Below are 10,315 nucleotides of genomic sequence, written 5' to 3' on the forward strand. Positions count from 1 at the left end.
GTCACCGTTAACCCAGCTTCTTCGCGGCGACGTGAACCTCATCCTCCTGGTCCTCTGCATGTGACGTAGCCTTCGCTACACTGCGCCGCCTGCTCACTTCCCCACCTATTCTTCGTCACTTCGATCCGACGGCTAAGTACACACAGACGCCAGCGGGGTCGGGCTTGGCGCTGTCCTCGCTCAACGAAAGCCCGGCTATTCCGAATACGTCGTCGCCTACGCTAGTCGCACGCTGACGAAGCCGAAACGAATTACAGCGTGACTGAAAAAGAGTGTTTGGCTCTGGTGTGGGCGCTTGGAAAGTTCCGGCCGTACTTATACGGCCGCCCGTTCAAACTAGTAAACGATCACCACGCGCTTTGCTGGCTCGCCACGTTGAAGGACCCTTCTGGCCGCCTAGCGCGATGGGCACTTCGCATCCAGGAGTACGACATTCGCGTCGTATACCGCTGCGGACGCAAACACTCTGACGCTGACGCCCTCCTCCCGCTCACCTTTACCCGCCAGATCCAGCGTGCGCAAACCACATGCGTCCACCCCTTGTCATCTCTCGATCTCGACTCCATTGCCACCGAACAACGTCGTGACCCGTGGATCGCTTCTCTTCTTGATTATCTATGTGGAACATCCACCATTCCTGTATCTCGATCCCTCCGTCGTCAAGCTTCCCATTTCACCATCCGCGATCAACTGCTTCATCGCCGCAACTACGCTGCCGATGGCCGCCGATGGCTACTGGTCATTCCACGCAGCTTGCGATCACAAGTATGTGCCTCTCTTCACGACGATCCGCAATGTGGCCATGCCGGGGTGTTCAAGACATACGAGCGCCTTCGCCATCGCTATTACTGGCGCGGCATGTACAATTTTGTGCGGAAATTCGTGCAGTGCTGTCCTGACTGCCAACGACGCAAATCGACACCTTTACGTTGCGACCGGCGCATTGCAGCCGCTTCCATGCCCTGCCAAGCCATTTGATCGCGTTGGCGTTGACCTCTACGGTCCCCTTCCAATGACCGCAGATGGCAACCGGTGGATTATCGTGGCTGTCGACCACCTGACACGCTACGCCGAAACTGCCGCTTTGCGTAGCGCTACCACTCGGGATGTCGCCTCTTTCATTTTACGTCACTTTATCCTTCGACATGGCGCCCCTCGAGAGCTCCTTAGTGACAGAGGCCGCGCTTTTCTCTCCGAGGTCGTCGAAGCTCTGCTCTCGGAATGCCACGTCATTCATCGGACAACCACAGCATACCACCCGCAGACTAACGGGCTCACGGAACGGTTTAACCGCACCCTGGGTGATATGCTCTCGATGTACGTCGCATCTGACCATACCAACTGGGACCGTGTCCTCCCTTATGTAAAATTCGCATACAATACCGCGATACAAACAACTACCGTATTTTCGCCTTTCTTTCTCCTTTACGGACGCGAGCCTTCACATACTATTGACACCCTGCTTCCCTACGTCCTGATGCTTCCGAGTGTCCACCTGTCTCCGAAGCTGCTCGACAAGCCGAAGAGTGCCGCCAGCTCGCCCGCACGTTTACCTCGCAAGAGCAGCAGCGACAGAAAGAAAACCGCAGCACTTCACTTCCAGACCCTAGCTATGCCCCAGGGTCTCTCGTATGGCTCTCTGTCCCATACCAGACTCCGGGACTCTCCTCGAAGCTCGTTCCAAGGTACGAGGGCCCTTACACCATCTTGGAGAAAACCTCTCCAGTTAATTTTCTTATCGAGCCAGTTTCTCGATCGGATGACATGCGCCGGCGTGGACGTGACATCGTCCATGTTTCCCGCCTCAAGCCGTACCATGAGCCTCTACCCGAAACTTCTTAGGTCGCCAGGATGGCTCCTTTTTCAGCGGGGGCGATTGTGAAGAAGAAGATGCGCCTCCATCCAGCAGCATCGCCAACGCTCGGCTCGTGTTTCGGATCGCCGCTGTACCTCTGGACGCTTCTTCTCGCTTGCTTGCCGCTGACGACCATTACGTCTTTCAACGACCAATAAACCTCTTCACACATCGGGCACCGCGGCCACGCACATCGCAACCGAGCTTTGTACTCTATGTTGTGGATGGCCTAACTCCGCTCACGGTGCCGACGTACGAGACAAATCCGAACTTTGCGTGGCTAGTGGACATGCGAAAGCAAAGAAGCCGCAATGTCCTTTGTTGCAAGCAACAAATCGCATTGCCTGCTGCTCCTCGGAACCGCAGATGGGCATTTTGCGCATCGGGAGCATACCCCCCGGCCACGCTCGCCGTGCAGCAACCGCTCGGAGAAGCGGTGGCAGCGGCTAGCAATTGCGCGCGTCAGCGTCCCCAAACGCAACACCAAGCACGCTGTGCACCAATTTTTTGTCGCTACAGCTAGGCATAGCTGATCATTGACAGACCGGAGATCGGCGGCCTTCATTCTTAAATCGGTACGTCGATATCCGCGGCGCGCTGCTCCCGTCCTGAAAGCGCCGAAAGTATGCTTATAAGCAATGTTTGAAGTCGGAAGTTATTGAATTTGGTGTGTTCCGTGGTAGAAAAGTCCGCTATAAAGGTGTCCTGACCACCTCGCTGGCTTGACATTTTAGGTCAATTATATCCGAATGTCCGTTGTAGCAGAATCTGTTGTAACAAAGCTCAATCAATGGAACAAATACGGAGGTCGGCATAAGGCCGCAAATTGGTATGTAATACTCCGAATGTCTGTTGTAAACAGTTCCGTTGTAACGAGGTTATACTGTATGTGCCACAGTGGGATGGTATGTGTCATTACCCCCTCTCCCAAAGAAGCATCGTCTCGATGCTGTATATGAGGGCAAAGAGAAATCAAGGATACTATACAAACAAAATAAATGTGTCGTGACACAAATAACGTAGTCTGCTGCTATCAAACAATGAGTCAGATAACAGGAAAGAACAAAACGAAAAAGAGGAAACAAGAGGACACATGCTAAGTCGTCAATGAAGTCAATGTCACTCCACAGTCGAGTCACAGCGAGAAAAGTACGGTTTCAGCCTAGAAACATGGATGACTTCAGTTTGTGGAAGGCGACGGGAACGTCTCGAGGTGCCTTCTGGGAGAACCTCATAAGTAGTAACATTGGTGAGATGTCGTACAATCTTGTAAGGGCCGAAGTAGCGGCGCAGCAGCTTTTCTGAACGGCCGCGCTGTCTGATGGGGTCCACACCCAGAGTTCATCACCAGGATTGAAAGTAACTTCTCGGTGACAAAGATTGTAGCGGCGTGCGTCTGCAGTTGGGCGACACTGAATACGGCGTCGCGCAAGTTGACGGGCCTCCTCGGCGCATTGAGCGAACATTGCAGCATCCGTGGAAAACATGCCTAGGTTGTCGGGGAGGAGCGTGTCGTCGAGCATTGTGGTAACCTCTCGACCGTGGACTAAGCGAAAAGGGGTGAAACCTGTACTTTCTTTAATTGCAGTATTATACGCAAAAGTGACGTAAGGCAGGATATCGTCCCCAGTTCTTGTGGTCAGTGGCTACATAGATTGACAGCTTGTCTGCAATCGTCTTGTTCAGTCAGCCCGTTTATTTGTGGGTGATAGGCCATTGTATTGCGATGTTCCGTGCCACTTAACTTCAAGACTTCTTGCAGCATCTCTGCAGTGAAAGCTGTCCCACAGTCAATGATGACGACAGCTGGCGCTCCGTGATGGAGAATGACGCTGTTAACAAAAAAATGGGCAACGTCTGCTGCGCTAGCTTTTGGAAGTGCTTTTGTTTTGCAGTACCGTGTTAAGTACAGTAGAACCTCGTTGATACGTTCCCGCTTAGTACGATTTCCCGGCTCCTACGCTCGAAATCGCGAAAATTAAAAATAACCCAATACAGCTGTGTGTAATACGTTCCGGTTAATACGTTCCCGGAAAATACGATTATTCGGCAGCAACGTTCAGCACCGCGGAAAACTGCGGTCGTATCATACGTTTTGTAGTCACCCTAGCAAAAATGCCAATAGGATTTCCTATTGGTCCAATAGGAAATCACTATTGGTTCTATAGGACATCTATTGGAGCTGTATTGGTTGTATAAGACTTCTATGGGTACCAATAGACACCAACAGCCACCACCTATTGGTGTCTTATTAGACCAACAGAAGTTGTATTGGTCAAATAGGGGCTGCCTTTTGGTGTCTTATTGGACCAATAGGAGTTGTATTGGTCAAATCGGTGCTGCCTATCGGTGACTTATTGGGCCAATAGGAGTTGTATTGGTCAAATAAGTACTCCTATTGGTTTCTTAATGTACTAACAGAAGATGTATAAGGCCCAACAGGAGTTTTATTGTTCAAACAGCTACCGCCTATTGGTAGCTGTTTATAATATCTTATGACTGATTGAGCGCGTCGGACCCGATCCCGATCAAATTTCTTGATCATGATTGGCTATATTATACGCAAGCTGCAGACGGGATCAATTCACTTTTGATAAGTCTGATCTCGATTGAGCTAACTGCACACCGTGAGACACCGTGTGCAGTTAGCAACTCACGCGACTAAAAGAGTTATATAAAAAGGCTGCGTGTCGACCGGGAGAGTATTTCGGCCGCGCGTTAAAAAAGTCACGTGGTACACAGAGCTGCTCCGCGCGCGGCGGTCGCGGTTGCCTAGACGACGAAGACGCGGCCGCGGCGGCACTCCGACCGTCGTTGGGTTCTGCGGCAGTGCCATGTTTCCTTTGGTATTACAAAGTATTCAGTGGGCATTGCGATGAAGCAGTGACTGCGTGAGCTGCACGTCACAGCGCACAAATGCAACATTCAAGGGTAAAATTTAGCACAGCTTCACTGACTTGGCGTCGCGAAGACTGATGAAACTGCGGAGCTGGTGCCTTTTCCTTGGCTTTGGGGTGCGTTTTTTACTAAGTACTATTTTAGCTGTCGATACAGCGATGATAATATGACGCCGCTAAACGGTCCGTGAGCTCCTGCTTTGGCCACTCGCAAGTCAGGATCGGATTCCCTTCGTTGCTGGGCGGCCGACGTCTCTCGACGAGTTTTGTCGTGCAGTTGCGGCGACACGCCTCTCTCACTCGAAACTCGGGGTCGGCCCGTCATCGTTGGGCCCATATGCTCTAGCGAATTCCCCCATCATATTTCCCGCCGCGCCGCTTCTTCTCCCGAAGACAGAAGCCTTGTTCGTACTCGCCATACTCGTCGCCGAACGTCGTAATGCTCTGCGCCGACAGTGCACGCTTTTGTACTGCTTTGTTCACTCAGAATTTATACTTGCAGCAACAACGAAATGAAACAATGTTAGTGCTGCTAAATCAAGGTGTGCGGCCTAGAGGTAGGGGGCACTCTTGTAAGCTCAGTGCGAGCAATCCGGCCGCATTAGAATTAACACCACAATTAAAGCACGATATGCAACACGTACGAACTGACGGTCGGATGTCAACAAGCATGCACGCTAGCAATAAACAAAGATAATGATGTGCGTCTATCCTGGCATCTCCTAACTCCATCGCACAGTAGTCAGGGAACACCAAGCCCAGCTTTTTACTCTGCCGAAATAACATAACACTACCGCAGAAGGGGAGCGCATACTATCGATACGACGGCCGGAGCCACCGCGTCTACGCGTCTCCGTCTCGCCGGTCTCGCTCGCCTGGCAACGGCCAGACCCCCGCCAGAGGGCCGCACCGGCCGCACTTTTTTAACGCGCGGCCGAAATACTCTCCCGTGTCGACCACGGCGGTACGGTTAGGGTGGCTAGAAGGGGAGGTGTGCTGAGCGCGGCGGCCAGCCATAGTAGAGGGTGGTCCTCTTTCGCGTGACCGCCGCTAGGGCAGAACATAGCGCTACCGTCTGGGGCGCCGTCAGCGTTTCCGCGGAGAGAGGCCAATCCGGCTGTCAACGCCTGGCCGGCGGTTTGTAGTTGTGTAGTTTGCTGCGAACTGTTGGCGCGTGCTGTTGATTCATGAGTGATGTGTGCTGGCAAAGATGCCGTCTACCTCAAAGAAAAAAACTGAGCGTTGGTGCTTCGTGTGATTCCGGCTACAGGTCTTGTTCGGAAAAAGTGCCCTTTTCCGTGCACCGACTTGCCAAGAACTGTTCTTGAAGTGGGCATGCGCCATTCCGAGGGCTGACAAACCGCTGCTTGCGCAAAGCATTTGCGCAAACAGCGGAATGAATGACAAGAACTCAAAGAAATGAATGACAAAAAAGTCAAAAGAAGAAAGCCTTGTGTGATGTGAGGCAAGCCGTGGAAACCATCAAGTGCATTCTGTTCTACACAATAAAGTTTCTTTACCTAGTAACATGTTGCATTTATTTATTTGGCCTGAAAAGCCTGAAAAGCGTGCTGGTGTCGATGTAGTCTTCTCCGCCCCTAACAAGCTTTCAAAACTATGTTTGCTTGTTAACGCTGATGGCAACAAAAAAAGAAGGATGCGCCAAAAGACATGGGGAGCGGTTTGTTGACTGTGAAGAAGGTATAGTCTACTCGCTGCCCTTGAGCTAGCGGGAAAAGATATATTGGACAATCGGGTAGATGTCTTAACGATAGGCTCAGGGAGCATAAGAATTTGGTAGGAAAGACATGCCATATCAGGCCACTTGTCAATGCACTGCAGGACTTGCGCATGTGAACCACTTTTCGGGCAGTGCTCCGTAATCGGAAAGGAAAAGGATAAGCTGACACGTGAAGTGATTGAAGTGTACGAAATTGATCGCCAAAAGACAGTTGTGTGAGTGCTCCCTCTGTGACCCTCTCCACTAAGGAGATAGAATTTTTGAACGGTAACATGTCTTAGGCCGTGTGCAAAATAATGAGTGTTAGGTTTGTTGTAACTTTATCTCGTGTTGGTGCTGTGCCTAATGTTGCTTTCATTGGCTCGAAGTGCGCATATAAGGTTCCTCCTTCAGAGAATAAAGCTTTCAGTTGCAGTTCGGCGCTTCGTCCTGTGTTTTCTTCTGTTGTCCCCGTCTTTGTGCGCTGTAGCCTTTAAGATGCAGTACGAACTAGCCCACCAAGCCATACTTGTGAACTGAAAAGCCAATTGAGCCTGAAAAGACTACCGAACGCTGTATTACCATGTATGCCATGGTTTAATCCTGATTGGTTGGCGTAAATCAAGTTATCTGCTTTCGCACGTAATGAGGCGCACGAATAAAATGATCAGAGCGCATTGGAGCATAACTAAGCCACCAGGGCCGTAACTAAGGGGGGGGGGGGGGTTCTGACACCCCCGAATTTTTTTCATGCTTTATTTATTTATTCATTTATTTATCATAGTACCCACAGCGCCCAAGGGCATATCACAGTGGGGGGGGGGGAGAATACAATATTTCGATACAGAATACAGATTCCAACATTTTAACATCACAATAAATGCAATTCACTGTCAACTTACGTAGTGATACATGGGACATACACAATATTAATCGGGTTCATAGTACAGTTTTGTCCTTACAGAACCGCGCGACTACACTACTGGAGACCCAGCAGTGAACTTACTTCATGTGAAGTAATTTCTGCTACTTTAGGAGACAACCAATTCCACTGGCTTATCGTCCTGGGAAAAAATGACATCCTAAATGCGTCAGTCCGGCAGCTTATTTCCTTGATCTTATTGGCATGATGTAATCGCTGCGAAACGTAATCCCGTTTGTGAAAGTATCGCGAGGGGTCCAGACCTGTTCGGTTATGAAATACGTTGTGAAAAAGTTTCAACCTCAGATATTCCCTTCGTTTGTATCGAAGTTCCCAACCAAGCCTTTCTTTTGCTTTTGATACACTGAAATTCCTGGTATAGTCAGAGCAGACAAACCGAACAGCTATGTTCTGAATTCTTTCTAAATTGGACACGTCACTGATCCCACACAGCACAAGCAAAATCTCAGATAGATCGAACGTTAGACATGTACAGTTGAGCCTTGGCCTCAAATGGTAACTTTTTTGCATTTCTGCACAGGAAACCTAGCACACGCCCGTCTTTAATTGTGACGTGATTGATGTGACAGCTCCAGGAAAGGTCCGGTGTGAAATATACACGAAGATGCCTTGCCAAGAATGGAGAACGGCCACGTTCGCTGACGGCGCCCCCAACGACAGCGCCGCCCCACGGCATTCACGCGAATGGCGGCCAACTTTTGCCGCCCGGTCATCACACCTCCCCTTCTAGCCACCCTAGCGAGCGTCGGCGCAGTCGACGCTTGCCAGTGGTTGCGCGCCCTTTTCCTCCACGGGGCGCGCCGCGACGCATTTGACGCGTAGGCGCGTGGAACGCGTGCCGGCGCTTGCCAGTGGTTGGTGCTTAAGGGCGCGGTCGTGATCACTGGCACGCGCGCTATCTCGGAAGCCAACACAGCGGGCGGCTCGCGTACCCTTCAACGTGCTGCGCTCTCAATGCAAAGCGACTATGCGGAGAGCATCTCTCCCTGGAGCGGCTGTTTTCTCTTACACCAGCGTTTTGTAATTACGCGAGATCGTACACAAAACAGTTGGCTGCCAGCGTCACTTCGTGTAACACTACAATTTGTTGCTATCGCATTCAGTGCTTCGCCCTTGCAGCGAACTGACTTTCTTGTAATGGGTAGACAGGCACCTCGGCCCAGCATTCTATGTCATGGCTATTCAATTCCTGAGAAGGTGGCCTCCCTTCTCCGCAATGATGCTACGCCGGGCTCCCTCGTGGTTTGCAGAAATAAGTGTGTTGCCTTTTTTTTCAAATCACTACTGCCACCACTTGCAGAAGAGAAATTGAACTTAGCGGACTGATCTATTAAAATAACATGCTTCAAGCACACAACTGCGACTTCTAGTAGTGTGAAATATCAAATTCAATAAAAATGTGATTACCTCTACCACCATACCCAGTGGGGAAATATTTAAAAGTGCGTGTGCGCTGGAAACTTCAATGAAGCTCTCAATGTATGGCAAATGCTTCTAGAAAGCTATTTTTAGAGCTGTGCGAATAGCAAAATTTGGGTGCGAAGCGAATTCGAATAATAAAGATTGAGTGCGAATCGAATCGAATAATTTCGAATATTTTCGAATATTTCTCAAACATTTTCGAATATTTCGAAGTGAAATTACAGAAAAAGTTGCAGAGAATCCCTAAGTATGTTCTTGTGAGATAGCAACATGAAAGTGTTCTTTTTGCTAGATTGATGAAGCGCTGGTGGGGTCATATTTCATAGTTGTCTTTTTATCAAGAATGAGGCAATGTAGAGGCCGAATTGTATTTATGTACATGATTTGGTGCAACCAAAGTGTTGCCGACAACACTTACACGTGATAGGCAGAGATGCCATTTCCTCAGCCTCTCCTCCTCTTTCAACTTCTGTGGAAGGCCAACTGGTGTGGCAGACAAGGGTGTGCTCCCTTCAAGTCCGGAGTTCAAATCTGCCTCGTAGACGTAGATATATAAGAACATCTGAAATTTTGGATGCTAAAACCTTCGGTGTCCGATTTTTCGGACTTCCTGCCCAAATTTCAGGTCCAAACAGCATTAATTGAGCCCCCAACTCTGCCACTTTTCATCTCCATATTGGAACCAGCGTTTTCTGAGTTAATACATTTGCGACCGTAGCGGAGCTTGAAAGGCAGCTTTGCCGCAATACGGGCTTCTGATGAGGTGAAGCATATTGAAAATCTAGGGACTACTTCCAAACGGACGTTGACTGTCTCTTGGCTAAGTTCGACCGTAACGGACCTTGAAAGGCAGCTTTGCCGCAATACGGGGATGTGAGGAGGTGAAGCATATTGAAAAATCTAGGGACCACTTCCAATCCGACGTTGACTGTCTCTTGCCCAAGTTCGACCGTAACGGAGCTTGAAAGGCAGCTTTGCCGCAATACGGGGTGTGATGAGGTGAAGCGTATTGGAAATCTAGGGATCACTTTCAACCGGACTTTAGTCTCTTGGCTAAGTTCGACCGTAACGGAGCTTGAAAGGCAGCTTTGCCGCAATACGAGAGTGTAATGAGGTGAAGCATATTGAAAATCTGAAGGGGTCCACTTTCAAGGACGTTGACTGCATTTGTCTTTGGGAAGTTCGAATAGTTCGAATAGTAAAATTTCAGTGCGAATCGAATCGAATAGCAAACACTATTCGAAAAATATTCGAAATTTCGAATATTCGCACACCCCTACTATTTTACAAAAAAAAATTGACTTCCTAGGGAGAGGACATTTGTTGTGAAGATATCTGGGATGCATTTGTTGTTTTATTGTGCAATTTCATACGGTGCACATCTGCACATCTGCAACAGTGGGAATCTGAAAACAGGAGCGAGTGCAATGCCTTTCAATGAATAGTATCCTACTTCTGAAGAACTCTTTTTGGAACAA

This window comes from Rhipicephalus sanguineus, unplaced genomic scaffold, assembly GCF_013339695.2.
Source record: "Rhipicephalus sanguineus isolate Rsan-2018 unplaced genomic scaffold, BIME_Rsan_1.4 Seq2012, whole genome shotgun sequence".
NCBI classification, from domain to species: domain Eukaryota; kingdom Metazoa; phylum Arthropoda; class Arachnida; order Ixodida; family Ixodidae; genus Rhipicephalus; species Rhipicephalus sanguineus.